At 44.7% G+C, this 22,500-nt stretch overlaps 1 protein-coding gene and 1 long non-coding RNA gene across 6 annotated transcripts in view; one reads left to right on the top strand and one right to left on the bottom strand.

The window, feature by feature from the left end:
- The window catches only part of LOC138852340 (uncharacterized), a 286,701-nt gene extending 272,944 nt beyond the window's left edge, over positions 1 to 13,757 (top strand). The window contains exon 4 of the long non-coding RNA XR_011391670.1: positions 13,552 to 13,757. This is a non-coding gene — a long non-coding RNA (uncharacterized lncRNA). The remainder of the gene's footprint in view (positions 1 to 13,551) is intronic.
- The window catches only part of pros (homeobox protein prospero), a 353,602-nt gene that overhangs the window by 228,695 nt on the left and 102,407 nt on the right, over positions 1 to 22,500 (bottom strand). The window lies entirely within an intron of this gene.

The following is a 22,500-nucleotide window of genomic DNA, read 5'->3' as shown; positions in this document are numbered from 1 at the left end:
GGATGATAGAGGCAGGGTGGAGGGCCAGTGATAGACGAGGGAGAAGACTAGGGAGGGGGAAGGGCCAAGGTTGGGGGGAGGGTCAGCGAGGGTGGAGGGTCAGGGTGTCCAGCATGACACTGAGGGCCGCCTCACCTTTGTCCCTGGGCGTCGTGAAGCGTGTCGCCATCCGCAGCTGCCGGTAATTACCTGCTCTGTCTGCTGGCTGCTGTGAGACTAGCTGGGTAGTGGGTGGTTAGGCGGATAGTGGGTAGTTAAGAGGTCAGTGGGTAGCAAAGGGAATGGTGTGGCATCAAGGTACGTAGGAAAGGCATACAACAGATCCTTTCATGTCGAAGCTGAAGGCTTTGCACAGTCTAGCTATGATTCTCTATACATGATTGAAATTATGTTGGTAATAAGACCGGTGAACAGGGATGGTTGGGATATTAGCGACATTAAGGTAGTCTAGGGAAAATAGTTATTTCAAGGGAGTGTTGGTGGCGTAACCGATGAGTGGATGACTGTCTGCAACTGATGGGACAGGGATACTAGAGGCTAGTGCGGGCGGAGGGAGAAGAGAAAAGGAGGGTGGATTGTAGAATAAGTATGAGGGTTGCTTAGGGGTAAGGGAGGAAGGGGGGAAAGAGAGGGGTCTGGTGAGGGGAATATGGCCGAGGTCCCCTCCTGGCCGGTGTGCGTCGGTCAAATTATCAGGTAAACACAACAATTATGGTCTCCGATACTCTGTGCAGACATGCTACATTATGGCAGATGAACCTCTCTCTCTCTCTCTCTCTCTCTCTCTTTCACCGCTGCTTGGCTTAAACCTTTCCCACACACACCATTGCTTAGCTTAAACCTCTCCCAGTCACACCACACATACACTACTGTCTTGCTTCTCTCACCAGCTACGAAAAATATAAGTTTCTTTTACTTATTCGCAAATACATGATAAATAAGACAATCTTCTCAATTTCAAGTATGGTGTAAAAGAAGCAAACTATCCAAGTGCCTATAGGATGTATGGTAACAAACACATGATTAAGTCTTGATTATACCTTATTCTGATAGCAAGATGTTCGCACCAAACTGTCCTACCATTTGTCAGACTAAAAGGAGTACATGCAAAGCGAGAAAAGCTATTTTTTCCTCGCTTAGGTTAGGCTAGAGCCGCCGGAGGAGGCTTGCAGCTAGCGGCGGTGTTGAAGTTCCCTCACCCTGGTGTGTTGAAGGTGGGGTGGACGGGAGACCACGAAGGGGGCTGCTCCCTGCATGGCTGTAACAAACTTCACTATAATCACCAACAGATCTCTGGCTGACTCACCGGCCCTGACCAGTGGCTCTTTGTTACGTTCTACCACCAGGCAGAAAAACAAGGCCCCTCCGCCCACTTATCGCATATGTAAGTCAATATATGGCACCGAAACTGGAGGGGTTTAGCTGTGTGTAAAATGTAGTGTGTGTGTGTAAAGCATTTAGAGTGTAGTGTGTAGAAAAATTCAGAGTGTAAAAGTATTATCGGCAGTATAATTATCATCTTTTATTTTTAAACTCACGTATATCGGCATTCTTAATAAAAGTTGTATCTTATCGCTGGTTCCTGGACTGTGGAAAGACAGCTTCATTACCAGCGGTGCCGAGGATAACGCAACTTTCATGTGCCTCACTTATCCCAAAGTTCAATTCACATCATTGTTTTCACTGCAGTTTTAGCTGCTGCTTGCTCTGCCTTGAACTACAAAATTGTCTCCAAAGTCTGGCCACAAACCACTGACCCTTACCTGGTTATCCTTCAGCACCTTATTCCACTCCCGTGTGTCTGGTGTAGCCACAAAATCCACCCTTAGACAGTCCTCCGACCCACAAGCAGTGGGTTTATTCCCTAAGACGACCCACAAGCAGTGGGTTTATTCCCTAAGACGACCGACGAACAGGTCTATTCAGTACGACGGCCCACAAGGAATTTATAGGTTAAGAAAGGAATTTATAGGCGAATCAAAAGAGGTGAAGGTCATCTTATAAATTAATATATTGACATTAAGAGGGATCTTAAAAAGGGAATAAGAAAAGCTAAACGGGACTACGAAATTAAAGTTGCTAGGGATTCGAAAACTAACCCAAAAATTTTTTTCCAGGTTTATAGAACAAAAGTTAAAGAAAAGATAGGTCCCCTTAAAAATAACTCCTGGCATCTTACTGACAAGGAGAATGATATGTGCTCTATTTTTAATACATATTTTCTCTCGGTTTTCACACAGGAAGACACTAACAATATCCCAGTAATTAATTTTTATAGTGGGCCCAAAGACGATAAATGATATAATATCACAGTCACTAGCGATATCGTTATGAAACAAATTGACCGATTGAAACAAAATAAATCCCCGGGCCCTGATGAGCTTTTTTCAAGGGTTCTTAAGGAGTGCTCCCCTCAAGGGAGGTTCCTTGACGCTGGTGAGGGGCTCTTGATCTAGGGAATTGGATTTGTGCTCCGGTTCCCTGAATTGAGCCTGAATAAATTCCATCCCCCCATGCGCTGTATAATCCTACGGGTTTAGCGCTCCCCCATGATTATAATGATTAAGGAGTGCCAAATGGAACTCTGTGAACCATTGACTAATATTTTTAATATATCTCTTCAAACAGGTGTAGTGGTAGGTAAGACACATAGGCAACAGTTAGGCAACTTTATTCCGAAACGTTTCGCCTGCACAGTAGGTTTCTTCAGTCGAATACAGAAAGTAGGCAGGAACAGTAGAGATGTGAAGACGATGTAATCAGACCATCACCCTTGAAGTCGTAGAATTTGAGGTTGTCAGTCCCTCGGCCTGGAGAAGTTCAGTTCCATAGTCAGGAACTATCAAGGGTGATGGACTGATTACATCGTCTTCACATCTCTACTGTTCCTGCCTACTTTCTGTATTCGACTGAAGAAGCCTACTGTGTAGGCGAAACGTTTCGGAATAAAGTTTCCTAACTGTTGCCTATGTGTCTTACCTACCAATCTGTTGGTATTGTATACCATTTTGATGTTCAAACAGGTGTAGTATCTGATATGTGGGAGATGGCCAATGTAATTCCTATTTATAAATCAGGGGACAAGTCGTTACCGTCAAATTACCGCCCATTAAGCCTAACCTCAATTATAGGCAAATTATTAGTCAATTATAGCTGATAATATAAGAAGCCATCTCGACAAGCATAATTTGATTAATGATACTCAACATGGATTCACGAGAGGCCGTTCATGCCTAATTTACTAGCTTTCTTCAGTAAAGCTTTTGAGGCCGTTGATCATGATAAAGAATTCGATATTGTTTATTTAGATTTTAGTAAGACTTTTGATAGAGTACCGCACCAGAGACTGTTAAAGAAAGTGGCAGCTCATGGCATTGGGGGAAAAGTGCTGTCATGGATCGAGTGTGCATATATGGGGAGTGTGCATATATGGGGAGTGTGCATATATGGGGTTAAATCTGAGTGGGGATCTGTAACAAGTGGCGTTCCACAGGGATCAGTTTTAGGCCCATTGTTTATATATAAATGGCCTTGACGAGGGAATTACTAGTGATATGAGCAAATTCGCTGATGACAAGAAGATAGGTTGGATAATCAATTCAGACGTAATGTCACGAAACTTCAGGAGGATTTAGACAAGCTCAATTCGTGGTCAGAAAAGTGGCAGATGCAGTTCAATGTAGATAAATGAAAAGTTCTAAATCTCGGGAATGTTCATAACCCTAGCACCTACTAGCTTAATAATGTTAAACTTAGCTGTACAGACTGCGAAAGGGACTTGGGGGTTATGGTAAGCAGCAACCTTAAACCAAGACAACAATGCGTAAGTGTGCGTAATAAGGCAAATAGATTACTGGGATTTATATCAAGAAGCGTAAGCAACAGAAGTCCAGCGGTTATACTTCACCTTCATACATCATTAGTAAGGCCTCACCTAGATTACGCGGCTCAGTTCTGGTCTCCATATTACAGAATGGATATAAATTAGTTAGAAAACATTCAGCAACGAATGACAAAATTAATACATAGCATTAGAAATTTTCCGTATGAGGTAAGATTGAAGACCCTTAAATTACATTCACTTGTCTCCCCTCATTCTTCGTCTTACATGATCGAAGTATATAAGTGGAAGATGGGTATTAACAAAGGAGATATAAATAAGATCTTCAGATATCTCTCCAAAAGAGAACCCACAATAATGGATTCAAATTAGACAAGTTTAGATTTAGAAAGGATATAGGAAAGTATTAGTCTGGAAATAGGGCTGTTAATGAGTAGAAAAATCTGCCTATTATAGTAAGGTTATTGAAGCTAAAACCTTGGGTAGTTTCAAATTTACGTTAGATAAATACATGAGTGAGAGGGGTTGGATTTGAGTGGGACTTGCACATGAGTAAATAGAATTATCAAAGCTTATTGCTTTGATAACGTTGAAAATTGGGTTGAGCAAATATTCTGTTAGTGGGATGGATTGTGAAAGACCTGCCTAGTATGGGCCAACAGGCCTGCTGCAGTGTTCCTCCTTTCTTATGTTCTTATTCCCTAAGTCGACCCACAGCAGTGGGTTTATTCCCCAAAACGACCCACAAGCAGTGGGTTCACTACCGAAGGGTTTCGAATGCTAGACAAGCAAGTCAGGACTTGATACTAGTCCAGGACTTAATACTGGTCTAGGACTTGATGCTGGTCTAGGACTTGATGCTGGTCCAGGACTTGATGCTGGTTCAGGACTTGATACTAGTCCTTCACTTGATGCCGGTCCAGGACTTCATGCTGGTCCAGGACTTGATACTGGTCTAGGACTTTACAATGGCCCACCTAACTGGAGTCTTCCTGGAAGGTACTCCAAGGGGTTAACGCCCCCTCGGCTCAGTTCATGACCAGACCTCCCAAGACTTGATGCTGGTCCAGGACTTGATGCCGGTCCAGGACTTGATGCCGGTCCAGGACTTGATGCCGGTTCAGGACTTGATGCTGGTCCAGCATCAAGTCCAGTTCTGGCTTATTCAAAAGCAGCAGCGATCAAAACGAAGGTTCATTTAGCAACGTTTCACTCGTATATTTGAGGCTTGACCATAGGAAAAAAAGGCTATCTCTAATCTACTGGATCAAGAGCCCTTCACCAGTCTCCCTAGGAAGGACTTCCAAAAAAATCTTGATACTTCCCAGGCGCTCTATGGCCCTCACGGGTTTAGCCCTTCCTAACAATAATACTGTGGCATACATAGACACATGTCAGGAAAACCAACTTACGTTGGTAAGTTGCTGTTAAAACATCTGTTAAACGCGGTTAAGGTGAAGTCAAAATATCTGTCAAACGTGGATAAGGTGCGGTTAAAACATCTGTCAAATGTAGATAAGGGGAGTTCAAAATATCTGCCAAACATAGATAAGGTGAGGTTAAAATATGTCAAATGTTGATGAGATTAGATCAAATATCTGTCAAACGTGGATAAGGTTAGATCAGGCATCTGTCAAACGTGGGTAAGGTGCTGCCAGACGTAGATATGACAGGTCAAAACGTGTCAAAGACTGGCAAAGTGCAGGCAACATGAAGTTCCCTATATTACATAAATCTATATATTTTTTTTGCAAATTCTTCTCATTGTGTGAAATAACTGGAAAATATAATTACTTTATTACAAGCGACTGTGACACTTTTGCCTCCAGCACAGTGTTTTGTCACCCACTCTGACATTCTCAACACCTCTGGCAGATTCTGCCATTTTCGACAGAAAATTCCAAGTTACTCTCCTAGATGCGGGCTTTGGTAAATATCCATGTATGTTTTCCTAAATATCATAGCATTGTTTCACCCATCATTATCCAGCAGGCGACGTGACTGGAAGGAATTCAGGGCTAAGAGGAAGTCTTCTGCTATTTTATCTTGTTTCCAGCTATTTAGACACAACTGGAGATCGCTAGACTAAAATAGTCTTTTTCAGCGGTCAGCTTTGATATGGTCTGTTGGCTCCCCTGGTATGTACTTCTTGAGGGCGAATTTTGAAATGAAGTCTTTTTCATTGTCCCTGTGAGATGAAATTGGGAGTGGTAGCTGTGAGGGCAGAGGATGATTTTGTGTTTGTAGCTGCAGTGTGATTTGTGTTTGATGGTTGTAGCTTCCCGATGAATATTGTGATTGTTGGTACTGACATGTTGAAAATTGGCTGAATTATCCTGTGCAAAATGTATTGCCCTCTGGTGCTCAATGATCCTTGTAGATAGTGTTCGTCCTGTCTGCCCTATATGTACATGGTTGCAGTCTTTACATAATATCTGGTACACTCCTGGTATGTCTTGCATTTCTGGGAGAGAGATTTCCTAGTTAGTTGGGATAGAATGTGATTATGTTGGTCACTGTGTTGAGACGACTGAATGTACTTTGCTTTGTTAGTAGGGTATCATAAGTTTATACACACACACATTATATATATATATATATATATATATATATATATATATATATATATATATATATTGTATATTATCCCATCTTTCAATTCTGGGCATTGCTGTTCGAATCATGAAAGGGTCAAAGGAAAAGCCTTTATGAAGCTTACAGGGATTCTTGTGAAGCTTCAGGGCCACTTTATGAAGGACGAGGAAGCTACTTCCACGAAGGCATCAGCTGAAATATACGAGACGACTGGACTGCTAAACGAGTTCTGTAGATTCCAGAGTATTTAAGTCGTTTTTTTGTTTCCCACACAAGTGACTGCTTGAAGGTGCGCGCTTGGTTGGAATCATGTTGTAAATGCTTTACAATACTGGCACTTTAGGTTCGAACCTACGAACTCCGACAAGGAAGATGTAGGTGTATGCACCCGACTTATGATGTCGGGTGCATGCAAATTGATGAAAAAGTTTCATGTGCATCAATGACGTATCGTTATTGAAGATACGTTTCGCCTGAGGTGATTATAGTACTAGAGAAGTTTTTGGGTTTACAACCTATCGACTACTCGAGGGTCACTAGGGTTGCCTGTCACCTGTGCACCACAAGTCGAGGATGATTTATTCCCTGAAATAGGGACTAAAGTAAACCCCTCAGTGTATATACAATTGTATATAAACCCCTCTATTTGCATACACTTTAAGAGGTCCACGAAGAGGTAAGTACCATTTCTGGTAGCACCTGAGAATGGTGTCTGGGGCTGGAGGGGGAGGGGGTAATCAATACAGTACTTCCGGTAGATACAGGCACCTCCTGGTTCCTTCCTATAATCACCGGAAGTTGGCGCGATCACCGGGGCCACACTCCCGAAAATACGGAATGGATCGGTCCTCCGGGTGTCGGCTTCCGCTGATTACACTCGCTATGTAAGCGATAAGCTCGTAGGGACCATACAGCACTTCTGAGACAGGAGGCAACCAAATTTAACCGGAGGTTGGGAAGGGTAGCTCGAATTCTTTAGATCAAGAGCCCTTTGTCCCTTAAAAGGGCCGAGGTCTCTGGTTCCCAAACGATACAAACCGTCTATTTCATCCTTCCCCTTTCTCTAAATAATAAGAATTATAGATAATGAAATTGTTGTGGATTACAGACTTTTTGACCAATGCACATCCTTTATTCTGGGAAAGTAAGACCGTATGTACTTCGGTAATATTGAAAAACATTTATGGCGACGCGTTTCTTCTGCTCTGTACCAGTATCAACATGACTCTAGTATCAATATACATCTTACGTCAGTGCAATTTTTTTTCTTTTTGATTAAAACAATGTATTTTTATACAACATATGGACAAAGAGCCCGAAATTATTTATTATTACTACTTTTTATTTATAATTATTACTTTCAGAAGTGTCTTTACGTCCCTGAGTGAATCTCTTCCGGAAGGCACTTTCACCCTCCCCAAGCGGCGGCCATTTTGTGCTTCTTCCACTTATGTCGCCTTAGTCCTTTGGCTTTCCTGTGCGTGGTGCCACCAGCCCTCGTACGTGCAGCCACCAGCCCGTGCTGTACGTGGCGCCATCAGACCCAGTACGTGCTACCAGCCTGCTGTTCGTGGTACTACCAGCAGCTCCTTGAAAGTACTGAGAACAAGGAAAATCTCGACTCGCCTCTCGCTCGCTGTCTCCCAGATCCTTGATCTGGGAGAAGTGGAAGGCGAGAGCTAGAGAGCGAGGGAATTGGTGAGGAAAAGAGGTGAGGGGAAGAGAGTGGAGGAAGGGGGAAGGGGAGAGAGGGGAGGGCCGTTGAAACAGGGCGTACACGAAGAATTCCCATACAATCCAGGGCGTAAATCAGAGCTACTTCCGGTGACCTCAGCGTCCAGTCTGCAGCTTTCCAGGTCGTGCGTCCACCTCAGCTCCACCTACCCTTTGTTATCCCCGGTGGGAGTAGCGGGAGGATGGAAAGGCAATGATGGAGGGGGGGGGAGAGGGTGAACGGGAAAAGAAGAAGCAGCAGGAAAGGGCGGCCTCGTATGATGAGGCCAGAAAGGGGCACTGTAAATGGAAAGGAATCTTAGATTAAGAGACACATGGAAGCCATTACGAGAAAGAGAGAGAGGCCTCGAATGAAGAAAGGAGCAGAAAATGGAACACTTAATCAGAAGATAAGGGTTAGAAGAGAGCTTTAAATAGAGAGAAGCAACACACACTAATTTTAGATCAGAGGGGGTAGAAAAGAGCCTAGATGGAGAGGGAGAGAGCAGGCGAAACATAACATTAGAAGAAGGCAGAAAGGAGTGTGATGAGAGGATCATAATGTAATCTTACATGAGGAGGGAAGTAGAAGAGAGTATTAAATGAGAGGACCAGAAGGATGTCCTACTGTAGAAGGAGGCAGAAGGAAATCTTAAGATGAGGAAAGGAGGAGAAGAGTAACGATGCAATAAACAGTAAAGATAAACACAGACTGGAAGGCAGAGGCAGAGGTGTGAACTAGAGGGCAGTCATGCTGGATAGGAAGACAGCCTGATAGGGAGAGAAATCTAGTAAGGAAGTGAGGGTAATGGGGAAAGGCAGCCATTTGGAGGCAGGCAGGCTTATAATAAAAGGAAGGCTAATGGGAAAGTTAATATCATGGGGAACATTGCCCATTGGGTAAAGGCAGTCTTAGCCAGGCATCAAGGATGGGGAGGTATCAGTAACAGACAGGAGGGGAGGGTAACAAGTGCCTTCAAATTCAGAGGGGAGGGTAAGGGACAGTCTCAGAGGGGTGGGTTAATCCCCCTACCAGGGGCAGGAGAGGAAGAGGGAAACAGAAGTACCCCCTACTTAAACAGGACGAGGGGAGAGGATGCAGTCATCTGAGGGTAAGGGGAAATTCTATAAATTCTAGGTGCTGGCTGTTGTGGTGGATTAGCTAGCACGAGAGGGAAGAGGGCCAATACCAACGCTCAACACAGAGGGGAAAAAACTTATTAATCCAGCAGTCCTCATAGAATGGGATGGGAAGGGACGAAACTGGATGGGATGACCTGAAATGAGTCACTGGGATGGGATAGACCATGGTGTGGTTATAAAGCATGCGAAGGGATTGAACCAAGGATGATGGAATGTAATAGGATGTGGTTTAGAAATACACGTGAGCGAACACTAGGACATTTATTAGAAAACGGACCGAAACGTTTTCTAGCATGTCCTAGTGTTCGTTCACGCGTCTTTCTAAACCAATTTGTCGGTATCTATTACCAAGGTTTATACCGTAATAGGATGTACCTACACGAGGAGGGATGGAATAGGGTAGAATGTGAAAAGGGGTGGACTGTAAGAACAGTGTTTGATTAAGGATGCTGAGGGAGGGACTCCATCTTACTCCACAAGACGATGGAGTGACCCCCGTGGAAGGAGCCGGGAAGAAAAGGATCAGTATAACTCACGAAATAGTAATGACACGATTGAAAACAAACCATACCACGGATGGGGTTTGAACCCGCGGTCAGAGTCTCAAGACTGACCGCGGGTTCAAACCCCACCCGTGGTATGCTTTGTTTACAATCGTGTCATTACGATTTCGTGAGTCATGTTGACGGCTTTGAGGGGACTTTAGCTAGAGTTCGTCACTGCCACGCTAGCGGGAGATTCGTCTGTAAAAACTTGCATTTGTGGTCACAGTGGTGCCTATGCTAACCTTCCTATGGTGTAGAAATATACCTAGTTGGATGAATCTTATTGAAGCTAGCTGGCCCAGTGGCTAACGCAACGGTCTGGAGTTTTGAGACTCTCTGACCGCGGGTTCAAACCCCACCCGTGGTATGGATCAGTATACTTATGGAGAAAGTACTAATTCCGTAGGATGGCATACAAATCATAGGGAATGAGAGGTAATCAGGCTTGATCCAAGGGGAGAAAGACTCCAGTTCTTTGGACCAAGAACTTTTCATAAGCATCCAGGAACCCCGCCTCCGAAGGAGGTAGTGAGGGTGGACAGGTTGAAATGGAAAGGAAAGAGCATCAGTGGGACACATTTTGTAAAGAAGGGAACAGATGAATTGGATATCCTAGAGGGTGAAACTGGATCCTACAAGACTGTACATGACAGTGTAGGAACATTTTTCACTGTATTTACTGTGATGTTCCGTCCACTAAACATTTCCTGTTAATGTTCCTACTTGTTCAGGTGGAAGTTTGGAGACGTTTATCAAAAGTTCTAGGCATTGAGTACAAAAATAGGAAGCGCTTAGCAGACGGAGGATGAAGCCTGCACCACGACTTGCGCCGAATAACCCACATGGGTTTACTGCTTAACATTATTATTATTCTTAGGTAAGGATAAGCTGTCAAGTTACTAAGTCTTGTTAATATTTTAATAATACTTAAAACTTAAGTCCCAGATTTTGTTAATTTAATAATAATAATAATAATAATAATAATCTTTATTTCTACAAGTACATATGCAAAGTATACAGGCCTGGTTGACATTAATGACATACTATATAAAAAGCCCCTTGTTATTCAGAGCATTTCTGACAAATTAGGTCACTTTTGTCCCTGGATGCGACCCACACCAGTTGACTAACACCCAGGTACCAATTTTACTACTAGGTGAACAGGGACAGCAGATGTCTTAAGGAAACAAGACCTAATGTTTCCAGCCGTACCGGGGATCGACCCCCGGACCACAGTGTGTGAGTTGAGTGCGCTAGCGATCGAGCTACTTTATTTCGCGATTATGACTCGCGAAATCGTAAGAACACAAATGCAAAGAAATCATAGAACGGGTAGGAAGGGAAGGGGAGGGGGCTCGAATACATTGCAGGTGAGTCCTAACGCTCATGGGTCAGGTGGTCCAGTGGTTAGCACACTGGCCTGTGAGGTTTCAGGCCTCGCCTGCCCATGGTTTCGAAACCTTCCCCACCCGTTCTGTGATTCGTTTCGCCATTCTCATTAATCCATGAGGTTTCTAGTTTTGATTTCAGTTCTTAAGACGCAGTTCTTGGGGGAAGTGTTGTGTCTCAAGTGGTACTGACCTGTAAAGTGTCGAATTTTGTCAGGTTACCGAGTGCCAGGTCGAGTTAACCTCTTATACTCTGGCAATTACTCGCTGATACGAGTGCTCGCTTATAAGAATGTTCACTTAGACAAGTGTTCACTTCAAGGAAAGATCACTTCCAGGTTAGTTAGGTTCCGAGTGTTAGCTCCAAGTTTGATAAGTTCCAGCTTTTCTAAGCGCATTAATGTTTTGTTTATAGTGAATTTCAGGTCAGCGTTAAACTTTCCTAGATTATGTCCCCACATATGTATAACTTTATTGTTACAGGCCTGGCAAAGGAAGTATTGCTCCAGGCTTGGGCAAGCTCTCATTCCAGACCTGGCCAAGCTAGTATTGTTCTAGGAGTAGCCAAACTAGTATTGTTCCAGGCCTGGCCTAGCTAGTATTGTTCCAGACCTGGCCAAGTTAGTATTGTTCCAGGTCTGGCCAAGGCAGCATTGTTCAAGGCCTGATTAATCTAGTATTGTTCCAGGCCTGGCCAAGCTCTTATTCCAGACCTGGCCAAGCTAGTACTGTTCTAGGCCTGGCCAAGCTAGTATTGTTCCAGGCCTGGCTAAGCTAGTATTGTTTCATGACTGGCCAAGATAGCATTGTTCGGGGGCCTTGCCAAGCTAGTATTGTTCCCTAGACCTGGCCAAGCTAGTATTGTTTCAGGGCTGGCCAAGCCAGTATTGTTTCAGATTTGGCCAAGCTAGTATTATTCCAGGTCTGTCAATGGCAGTATTGTTCCAGGCCTGTCCAAACTAGTATTGTTTCAGGCCTGGCCAAGCTAATACTGTTCCAGGCCTGGCTAAGCTAATATTTTTTCAGGCCTGGCCAAGATAGCATTGTTCGGGGCTTTGTCAAACTAGTATTGTTCCCTAGGCCTGGCCAAGGTTGTATTGTTCCCTAAACCTGGCCAAGCTAGTATTGTTCCAAGCCTGTTCAAACTAGTACTGTTCCAGGCCTAGTCAAGGTTGTATTTTTCCCTAGGCCTGGCCAAGGCTGTATTGTTCCTGGCTTGGCCAAAGCTAATATTGTTCCAGATCTGGCCAAGCTAGTATGAATAACTATTACATTTGGACGCAAGTCTGGATGATGACTGTTACTGTCAATCAGTATATTCAACATTACTTTTCTGAGCTGATACAACATATTTTGAAGAGGGTATGATAGATTTACTGAAGTTCTTAAACTGAAGAGGATAGGTTAGATTAATGTAGGTTAAGTTAAGTTAGATTCAGAGAGGTTAGGTTAGATAATGTTAGATAGAGTTAGGTAAGTTTTAACGTAATATTGATATTAAACCGCTGCTCACTTGTCTTCTTCCCCCTCCCTACCTCTCAGGGGTGGAGTGCCACTCACCCCCCCTCATTCACTCCACCCCTTAACCACCCCCTCTGTTAGAACAACCTGATTTGCCCCCTTTTCCCCCTTATATCCCCCTACTCCTCCACCTTTCCCCTCCCCCAGCTAGATACGCCCCTAGCCATTGTTCATTCCGGATGCTACACTTACTGGTGGTTCTTAAATTGTGGTGGTGGTGGTGGTTGACGGTGATGACTTGAGGAGGTGACAGATGACTGTTTCGATGGTGACCGATGATTGTGGCAATGGTGACGGTGGTGGATGATTGTGGCGATGGTGACGGTGGTGGATGATTGTGGCGATGGTGACGGTGGTGGATGATTGTGGCAATGGTGACGGTGGTGGATGATTGTGGCAATGGTGACGGTGGTGGATGATTGTGGCGATGGTGGACGTTACATTTTGGTAGATAACAGATGTGATGGTAGTAGCTGACAGGTGTGCTTTGACAGCAAACCTGTTGACGCAGAATAACTCAACATTTCCAGAAAAATGTTGAGTTACCATATTCTAAGAAATTACCAAAAATATTTGAAGGTATTTAGGGGTTGCAGAATTCGAAAACGGAAGGTCTTCAAATTGGCTCCAGTTTGTGAGATATTATATATCTACCTTCAGTTAACAGAGAACTTAGTGACAATTTGTATATTCGGATAGTTTAAATAAATATTAGAATTTTGTTTTTTAATGATTTAATATTTAACGAAAGGAGTTGTATCAACAAAGATCACGTGACTATAGTAACCTTATTTTTTTTTTCCAGATAAATGTGAGTTCTTCACTAAGAGTCTGCTTGAACAATCCCAGGGAAACCGGCAGGCCGGACTCGAGTCCAGGAGATGGGAAGTGCAGTGTCTGCACTCTGAAGGAGGGGTGTTAATGTTGCAGTTTTATAACTGTAATGTAAGCATGCCTCTGGCAAGACAGTGATGGGGTGAATGATGAAAGTTTTTCTTTTTCAGGCCACCCTGCCTTGGTGGGAGACGGCCGATGTGTTAATAAAAGTAATAAAAAAATATATATATAATTTTAATCAATGACTGCATCGTATTTCACAACGTTTCGCCTACGAATGCCTAAACATCGTTAAATACAAGGCTTACAGTGTTCAAGTCTCTCTCATTATTTAACTGGGTTAAAAGTCTTTTGACCACACGAGGGTCATTAAGGCTGCATGTCACCTGTTCATCACCAGTCAAAATAACTTAAATCCCTATTTTAGGAATTAAGTGTTGATGCGCCGAGATACACACACACACCTCCCGGTGTTTACATCCTTATATGCAATCACCTAGAACACGTTACCAGACATTACCTGCGTTGGCAGACCCGCTGTCTACGTTTATTTTGTAGGTAAATATACGTCTTTCCAGTTTATTTAACCTGCAGAATGGTCGCTTCTCTACTTCCGTGGCAGCAGCCACTAACAAACTGTTTATGGTCTTGGGAATTAGTCCCTTGCGAAGACCACACTGGCAGACCAGCATGAGGTCCAAGAAATAACTGTCATGTAAGACCATTTCAAGAAGCATAACTGGCTCTGTTTTTGTTTGTGTGTTATAATTTTTATTGCTAAGAGCGCTGAGTGATCTACTACTACTACCGCTATTACTACCACCACTACTACTACTACTACCACCACTACTACTACTACCGTCATCACCACTAGCAACTTGCACCACCAGCACCACCACCACCACTACCAACTTGCACCAGCACCACGACCACCACTACCAACTTGCACCAGCGCCATCACCACCTGTGCCAGCAGTTGCAGGCGGGTGTGGGAAGCAACAGAAGCCACAGCAGCATTACGTAACAGCAGAAGCAGTAGCCACGGTACTACCATCAGTAATAATAACAGCAACAGCAGCAACAACAGTAACTAACAGCAGCAGCACCACTGTAGCCACAATCACTCACCACCAGCAGATGAGGTGGTGAACAGCGCCAGCAGCAGCAACATAAGCTGCAGCTGCTGCTGCAAAAGCAGCAACAGCATAAGCAGCGGCGGCAGCGGCAGCAGCAGCAGCAGCAGCAGCAGCAGCAGCAGCAGCAGCAGCAGCAGCAGCAGCAGCAGCAGCCGCAGCCGCCGGGGTGGACAGCAGGTGTGAGAAGAAACGAGCACGTGTCCTTCTGGCTGGTACAACTTCCGTTTGGAGCATCTGCTCTCCCACCGGTGTATCTCAGCTGCACACCTGTGACGGTAGCCTCCCCCCCTCCCATTTTTCTCCCTTCCCTCCTACCTTCCCGACTTCACTACTCATTCCTAGATAAACTACTGCCATCAATACACATCTCAGTTTTGACTTTATTCTCAGAATCTCGAAATCTACTCGTCTCTACAGATACCTTCCGGTAAAGCGTATGTCTTCAGATGTCCGTTGAGATTCCGTCAAGAAGCTGTGACGCACGTCCTTGGAATTCTTTGGGCCATTTAAACTTCCTCCTCGTCAGGGGCGCTGCTTCCTCCCGAGACACCTTGCAGGTTAAATACCTTTGTCTTGAGATTTAAAAAAGAAAAAAAAGATGCCGGCTGTGTGGTACTCTTCCTTAAGGGGACTTTAACGGAACGCTGGTGGTGGCAGTGTCTGGTGTTTTGATAGTCATGTTTGGTGTAGTAGTAGTAGTATCAGTGCCTGGTATGATGGTATTAGTTAATATTAGCTCGTGTTTGGTATTTGAAGGTCAGTTTGTAAGATAAGCCTAATTTTTATATCTTAAACAAAAGGATTCCGTCTCAGCACGTACCGCAGCAGAGCTGCGAGTTATATTCCCTTCACTTAGGTCGCCTTTCGTAAATATGTCAATGATATCTGTCACCCTGAGCTGAGAGACTTCAAGAAGACGACAAGGATATCTGAGGTAAAAAGGACACAAATGCAACTAATGTGACATTTTATTGTGGCAACGTTTCGCTCTCCAGGAGCTTTGTGAAGCCGTTTCTACCTAACATATTGTCAGTAACTCACCAACATTAATGCGATGAGGATATCGTCAAGCATTCCACTGTGTATTCATCAGCTACAGCAGTTTCCAAGGCTTCGTTCCAGCAGAGCTGGAGTTACTATCACTTGAGAATTACCATCCCTCGAGGATGACTTATCACACAGGGAGAGGAATAGATGTGCTTGAAGGATAGACGGATTTTTATCTGATTTTGGCATTTAAATCATACTTTACCTAAGTTAGCCAACACTTGAAGGGACTTCAACCCCGGACCCTTCAAGGGAAGTGCCTTGTAGCTGGTGAAGGGTTCTTGATTCATTGAATCTGAGCTTTCCTTCCCTTCTGTGAATCGATCTTAATTAACTTGCATTCCCCAGATACTATGTGATCCCTACGGTTTTAGCGTTTCCCAACGAATAGAAGAAAGAGACATGACAGTAAAAGCCTAAATGTTCCTTAAACTTGCTAAAAATAACAGCAATAATAATAATAATAATAATAATAATAATAATAGGGAAAATTTAAAGCTAAGAAAAATTTTATGCATGTTCTAGTTACCTATGCACCTTCCCCCCCCCCCACACACAGCCTTGACAGGGTCGGCAGGGATAAACTATTCGAGAGACTGGAAACGGGTACACAAGGGCACTTTTTTAAGAATGAAAAATACGGATGAGTTAAGAGATGTCAGGAGAAAGTGAGCCTCAAGGAGGTCAGGAAGTGGAATGAACGGCATGACGAACTGATGAAGAGAGACTCACTCTCCCACCTCCCTCATGCACTCTCCCACCTTCCTCATACACTCTCCCACCTTACTCATGCACTCTCCCACCTCCCTCATGCACTCTCTCATCTCCCTCATTCATTCTCCCACCTCCCTCATGCACTCTCCCACCTCCCTCATGCACTCTCCCACCTCCCTCATGCACTCTCCCACCTCCCTCATGCACTCTCCCACCTCCCTCATGCACTCTCCCACCTCCCTCATACACTCTCCCACCTCCCTCATGCACTCTCCCACCTCCCTCATGCACTCTCCCACCTCCCTCATGCACTCTCCCACCTCCTTCATGCACTCTCCCACCTCCCTCATGCACTCTCCCCCCTCCTTCATGCACTCTCCCACCTCCCTCATGCACTCTCCCACCTCCCTCATACACTCTCCCACCTCCCTCATACACTCTCCCACCTCCCTCATACACTCTCCCACCTCCCTCATGCACTCTCCCACCTCCCTCATGCACTCTCCCACCTCCCTCATACACTCTCCCACCTCCCTCATGCACTCTCCCACCTCCCTCATGCACTCTCCCACCTCCCTCATGCACTCTCCCCCCTCCTTCATGCACTCTCCCACCTCCCTCATGCACTCTCCCACCTTCCTCATACACTCTCCCACCTCCCTCATGCACTCTCCCACCTCCTTCATGCACTCTCCCACCTCCCTCATGCACTCTCCCACCTCCCTCATACACTCTCCCACCTCCCTCATGCACTCTCCCACCTCCCTCATACACTCTCCCACCTCCTTCATGCACTCTCCCACCTCCCTCATGCACTCTCCCACCTCCCTCATACACTCTCCCACCTCCCTCATGCACTCTCCCACCTCCCTCATACACTCTCCCCCCTCCTTCATGCACTCTCCCACCTCCCTCATACACTCTCCCACCTCCTTCATACACTCTCCTACCTCCCTCATGCACTCTCCCACCTCCCTCATGCACTCTCCCCCCTCCTTCATGCACTCTCCCACCTCCCTCATGCACTCTCCCACCTTCCTCATACCTCACCCACCTCCCTCATGCACTCTCCCACCTCCTTCATGCACTCTCCCCCTCCTTCATGCACTCTCCCACCTCCCTCATGCACTCTCCCACCTCCCTCATACACTCCCACCTCCCTCATGCACTCTCCCACCTCCCTCATACACTCTCCCACCTCCTTCGTGCACTCTCCCACCTCCCTCATACACTCTCCCCCTCCTTCATGCACTCTCCCACCTCCCTCATACACTCTCCCACCTCCTTCATGCACTCTCCCACCTCCCTCATACACTCTCCCACCTCCCTCATGCACTCTCCCACCTCCCTCATGCACTCTCCCACCTCCCTCATGCACTCTCCCACCTCCCTCATACACTCTCCCCCCTCCTTCATGCACTCTCCCACCTCCCTCATACACTCTCCCCCCTCCTTCATGCACTCTCCCACCTCCCTCATACACTCTCCCACCTCACTCATACACTCTCCCACCTCCCTCATGCACTCTCCCACCTCCCTCATGCACTCTCCCACCTCCCTCATGGGGTGGACTCCAGGTAAGTTCACCAAAGATGAACTAAACAAAAATAGTTCACGAGCTTTGATGAACGCAGGTTTGTGCACACTCGGATGTCAAGATTCTTAAAAAGGGCTCTTGTTCCCAGGAACTGAATGATACGTGATCACCATCTCCTTCCCCCCCCCCGAATTCCTTCCTCATGCGGGTTTAGTGCTTCTCCGTGGATAAAGAAGTAATGTCGCTACAATTTTTTTCTTCTAGAGTCGAATGTTAACTGTGGTTGTTATGTCTCAGACTTTGTTGTTTCAGACTTTATTGTTTCAGACTTTATTGTTTTAGACTTTATTGCTTTAGATTGATTGTTTCAGACTATATTATTTCAGACTATCGTTTCAAACTTTATTGTTTCAGACTTTTTTGTTTAAGACTTTACTGCTTCAGGCTTTCTTTCAGAATTGGTTTTAGACTTTATTGCCTCAGACTTTGTTTTAGGTTTTATTAACTTATTCAGACTTTTTTCTGAGGGCGGGAATTATCTCAGGATATCCATTACAGGGGAGGTATATCTCAGTGGATACCTCCCCTGTAAGGGATATCCTAAGGTATTCCTCACAACTGCTACCAGACTTCCATCACTGCTGCCACACCTCCAACACTGCCACCAGACCTCCAACACTGCTACCAGACCTCCAACACTGCTACCAGATCTCCAACACTGCTGTCAAACCTCCAACACTGCCACCAGACCTCTAACACTGTTGCCACCAGACCTCCAACACTGCAATCAGATCTCCAACACTGCCACCAGACCTCCAGCACTGCTACCATTCCTCCAACGCTGCTATCAGATCTCCAACACTGCTAACATTCCCACCTCCCCCTCATCTTCCGCAGACTCTGAAACCGCCGGAAGTTCCCATGTCAGGGCACGTGTCTTGGAACGGGGAAGGATGTTAGAGGTGGGGTGGAGATGGTGGGGAAGGGGGAGGGTGATGAGATGTGCAGGTGTGGTGGAGAGATAAGGGGGGGGGAGGTGAGGTAGGGGTGGGAACCTAAGGTTTACCTGCCTGGGGTTGTGTGTCAGAACACAGGCTGACTGGGAAAGACTGAATAATAATAATAATAATAAGTAATTAATTTAAAACATATTACTATTGATAATATTAAATACTACTGCTATTACTATTAATAATAACGTAATAAATACTACTATTACTAATAATAATATATACTACTACTATTAATAATAATACTATTACAATATAAAAATACTCCAATTTATTTTATTATTTATCATGGGGAAGCGCTAAACTAGTGAGGGTGGAGCAGCTTCTATAGAACTGGAGGTAATCAGGTTTGATTCGAAAAAATGGTAGCTCCAGTTCCTTGAGTCAAGAGCACTTCAGCATCAAGGCACCCCCATCCCCGGTCTTCTTGAAGAGAAGAGATGGGGAGAAATGGGGAAAAGGGGAATGGGGAGGGGGATGTGAGGAGAGAGGAGGGGAAGAGGGAGGGGAGGTTGAGGATTCCTGGACATGTTATGGCAATCATCAGTCTGTAATTATTTGTTTGAGATGAGCGCCAGCTCCTGGGTCAGCTTTTCAACGTGCTGTTAACTGACATGATCTCACTGCCGTACTTGATCTTAACTACGTGTATGGAGTTACAACCACGGGTGCTCATGGCGTGCTTGGTAGCGGCCTCACCTCTCAAAATCAGGGGACAGCAGTTCGATGGTCGCATGAGAGGAAACGTTGGGAATGTTTCCTTACACACGCTGCTTCTGTTCGCCTAGCAGTAAGTAGGTACCTGGGTGTTAGGTGAACGGTATGGGTCACATCCTGGGGGGAGAGGGTTAAAGGAACCCAGCAAAAATAAGGCAGCTTACTGACACTCCGGACTTTATTGAGTTATCCTACGTTAGGATAACCCTGCCCTAAAGTAGGATAACCCTACGTTACTAACCCTCCTGGTTAGTAATCACGACAAAATCTTATTCTTCCTTCTCTCTTTTTCTTAAGTTGAAAACCCACTGCCTAACGTGTCAGTGATTCGTCAGAGTGTTCAGCTTCCATGTATGAGTGTGTGTCACTGCAAATGTGATATAGTCATAAAAGGTGGTAACTCACAAGTCAGGGTAACACCAAAACTTCCACTGAGACTAAATCCTATTAATTAACTTTCCAACCTCCGGCTCACAAACATCACAATCATTCTGCCTCACTACACTTGAGTGTCGTCCGAGTAGCCTGTACTTCATAATTATGTCTATCCTGGTGTTCAACTCTTCCAGTGCTGTAATTACGGTTTACGGGCTTGTTCGTTGGTCATTTCACATAGTTCCGGAACTAGTCTTGTAGCGATTCTCTGGACATTCTCTTGTTTCTGGACTCGTTTGCTCGGATAAGGGCTTCCCTAGTTTAGTGTATTAAATAATAGTGCTGGTATAAGTAAATAAATAAATAAGAGAGAGAGAGAGAGAGGCAGGCAGGCCTGTGAAGGACTCATTGACGTGCTTCAATGCAGTTCTTACGTTTGCTTGGCGCAATACACTGCCACAGTTATTTTGATGACGTATTCCACAAGTGGTATGCATGGTTCAGTGTTTAGCCGCAATTCTTTTCTCGATTGTAAGATCTGTGGCCTGTTTTTCCGCAATATGTATTCCGTTTTCGGTCTTCTCTCTCCTTTCCTGATCTTCATAACCGTACACTTGCTTGGACTGAATCCAACAATCAACTGTATCTAACTGTTCCTGCAGTCTGGTCAGGGCCTTTTCTAGCATTTTCCTTTATCTCTAGGATTCATTTTCCGTACGAGTTTTTCTTCGTCGGTAAACAGGGATACACAGAAGTATCTCGCCAGTCATGTTGTCGACGTAAATAAAGAATACCATCGGTGTCAGTATAGAACCTTGTGGGACACCACTGTCCCGGGCTGGTCCTGCCTCTTCTTAATTATCAACCAGCTTTACAGATTTCTAGTTTCTTAGCTTTAAATGCATGTATTAGAAGACCTAATTATGGAGTTCACCTTTTTTTTAATTTTTAATAACCCTGAAAATATAGAATGCTTCTTGAAATTTCAATAGCATAGTTTACTAAGAGCTTCCTTCCATGTCAGCTTGTCTTTTAGATTCAAATAATCTATTCCTGTCCGCCCTGTCAGTGCCTCTGAATATCTTGTACGTCGTGGTCATGTCTTCTGGTTCTGTTTTCCAAGGTAGTCAAGTTCCATTAGTCTCCCCACATAGCTCATCCTTTTCAACTCGTGTAGTGTACTGGTTTCAAACCCCTCTACTTCTTTTGTTTAATCTTTTGGACGTGTTTCATTCGGTGCAAGCTCCATGCTGGTGCTACATACTCTACAATGCACTTGACATACGATATACTGAGCTTCGTAAAGGAAGCCCTTAGGTTCGCCAGCCTCGCATATGTTTAGTCATTCAGTTGGTATGCGCCGTTGGTGATATGCCACTTCGATCCTTTTTGTTTGTGGTCGTCACTCTTTTTATTCTACACTGTAATCAATGTCTGGTGTTTTTTTTTTCATGTGTTATCAATTTATGTGGCCGATTCATAGTCCCAGGCCCTCACCTCTTAATTAAGTTTCGTTAACTTACATCACTGGTTGATGCTCCTCTGGCGATAAGTTTTGTATGTTAACCCCCAAATCATTTTAGTTTGTTGATATCTGTAGCGTCTCTCCTTCCAGGCTGTACTCCGTCTGTAGTCTTAACTAGCCTCCCCCCCCCATCCTGCATTACCTTGCTCATACTTCAGCTGAACTCCTTCAACTAACTGCCTGACTACCACTGAAACGCGTCTAAGTATACCTGAAGGTTATGTCTGTCCTCCCTCATTTGACTTTTATATAACAGGTTGACAATGTCTTCAGAGACGCAGGATTTGATCCACCTCCGGCAGGTCATTTTCATGTAACAGGAATAATATTGACCCATAGTACTGATCCTTGGGTGACCCCATTTGTTATCCTCACATATCCTGACACTTCCTCTCGTACTGTGACTTCTGTTTTGAAGATATCCCATGACTGGAAGATGACTGTCTCTCACCCATGACTGGAAGATGATTGTCTCACACCCATAACTGGAAGATGATTGTCTCTCACCCATGACTGGAAGATGATTGTCTCTCACCCATAACTACTAGTTTACTTAAAGATTAATTTCTCGTGGGAAACAATGTCGAAGTTTTTCTCGCATTCCTGTAAATAATATTCCACTCATCCTTGTCTTAATTTTTTTTATCTTTAGTAAATATTTCAGGGAACTCCAGCAAATTCTTTTGGCCTTTTTTTTTTAAATCTGAATCGATATCAGTTTCCACTGAAGCTCTTCAATAGGCGCTTCAGTCTCCTCTTTGTGACACTCTTCTTTAACGCTCATGACAGGAAAAATCACAGTGATACTGTAGTTCATTGCCTCCTATTTGTCCCTCTCTCTCTCTCTCTCTCTATA

The sequence above is a fragment of the Cherax quadricarinatus genome, chromosome 7, assembly GCF_038502225.1.
Source record: "Cherax quadricarinatus isolate ZL_2023a chromosome 7, ASM3850222v1, whole genome shotgun sequence".
NCBI classification, from domain to species: domain Eukaryota; kingdom Metazoa; phylum Arthropoda; class Malacostraca; order Decapoda; family Parastacidae; genus Cherax; species Cherax quadricarinatus.
The sequence above is the reverse complement of the archived record's forward strand: the minus strand, read 5'-3'. Positions and strand labels throughout refer to the sequence as shown.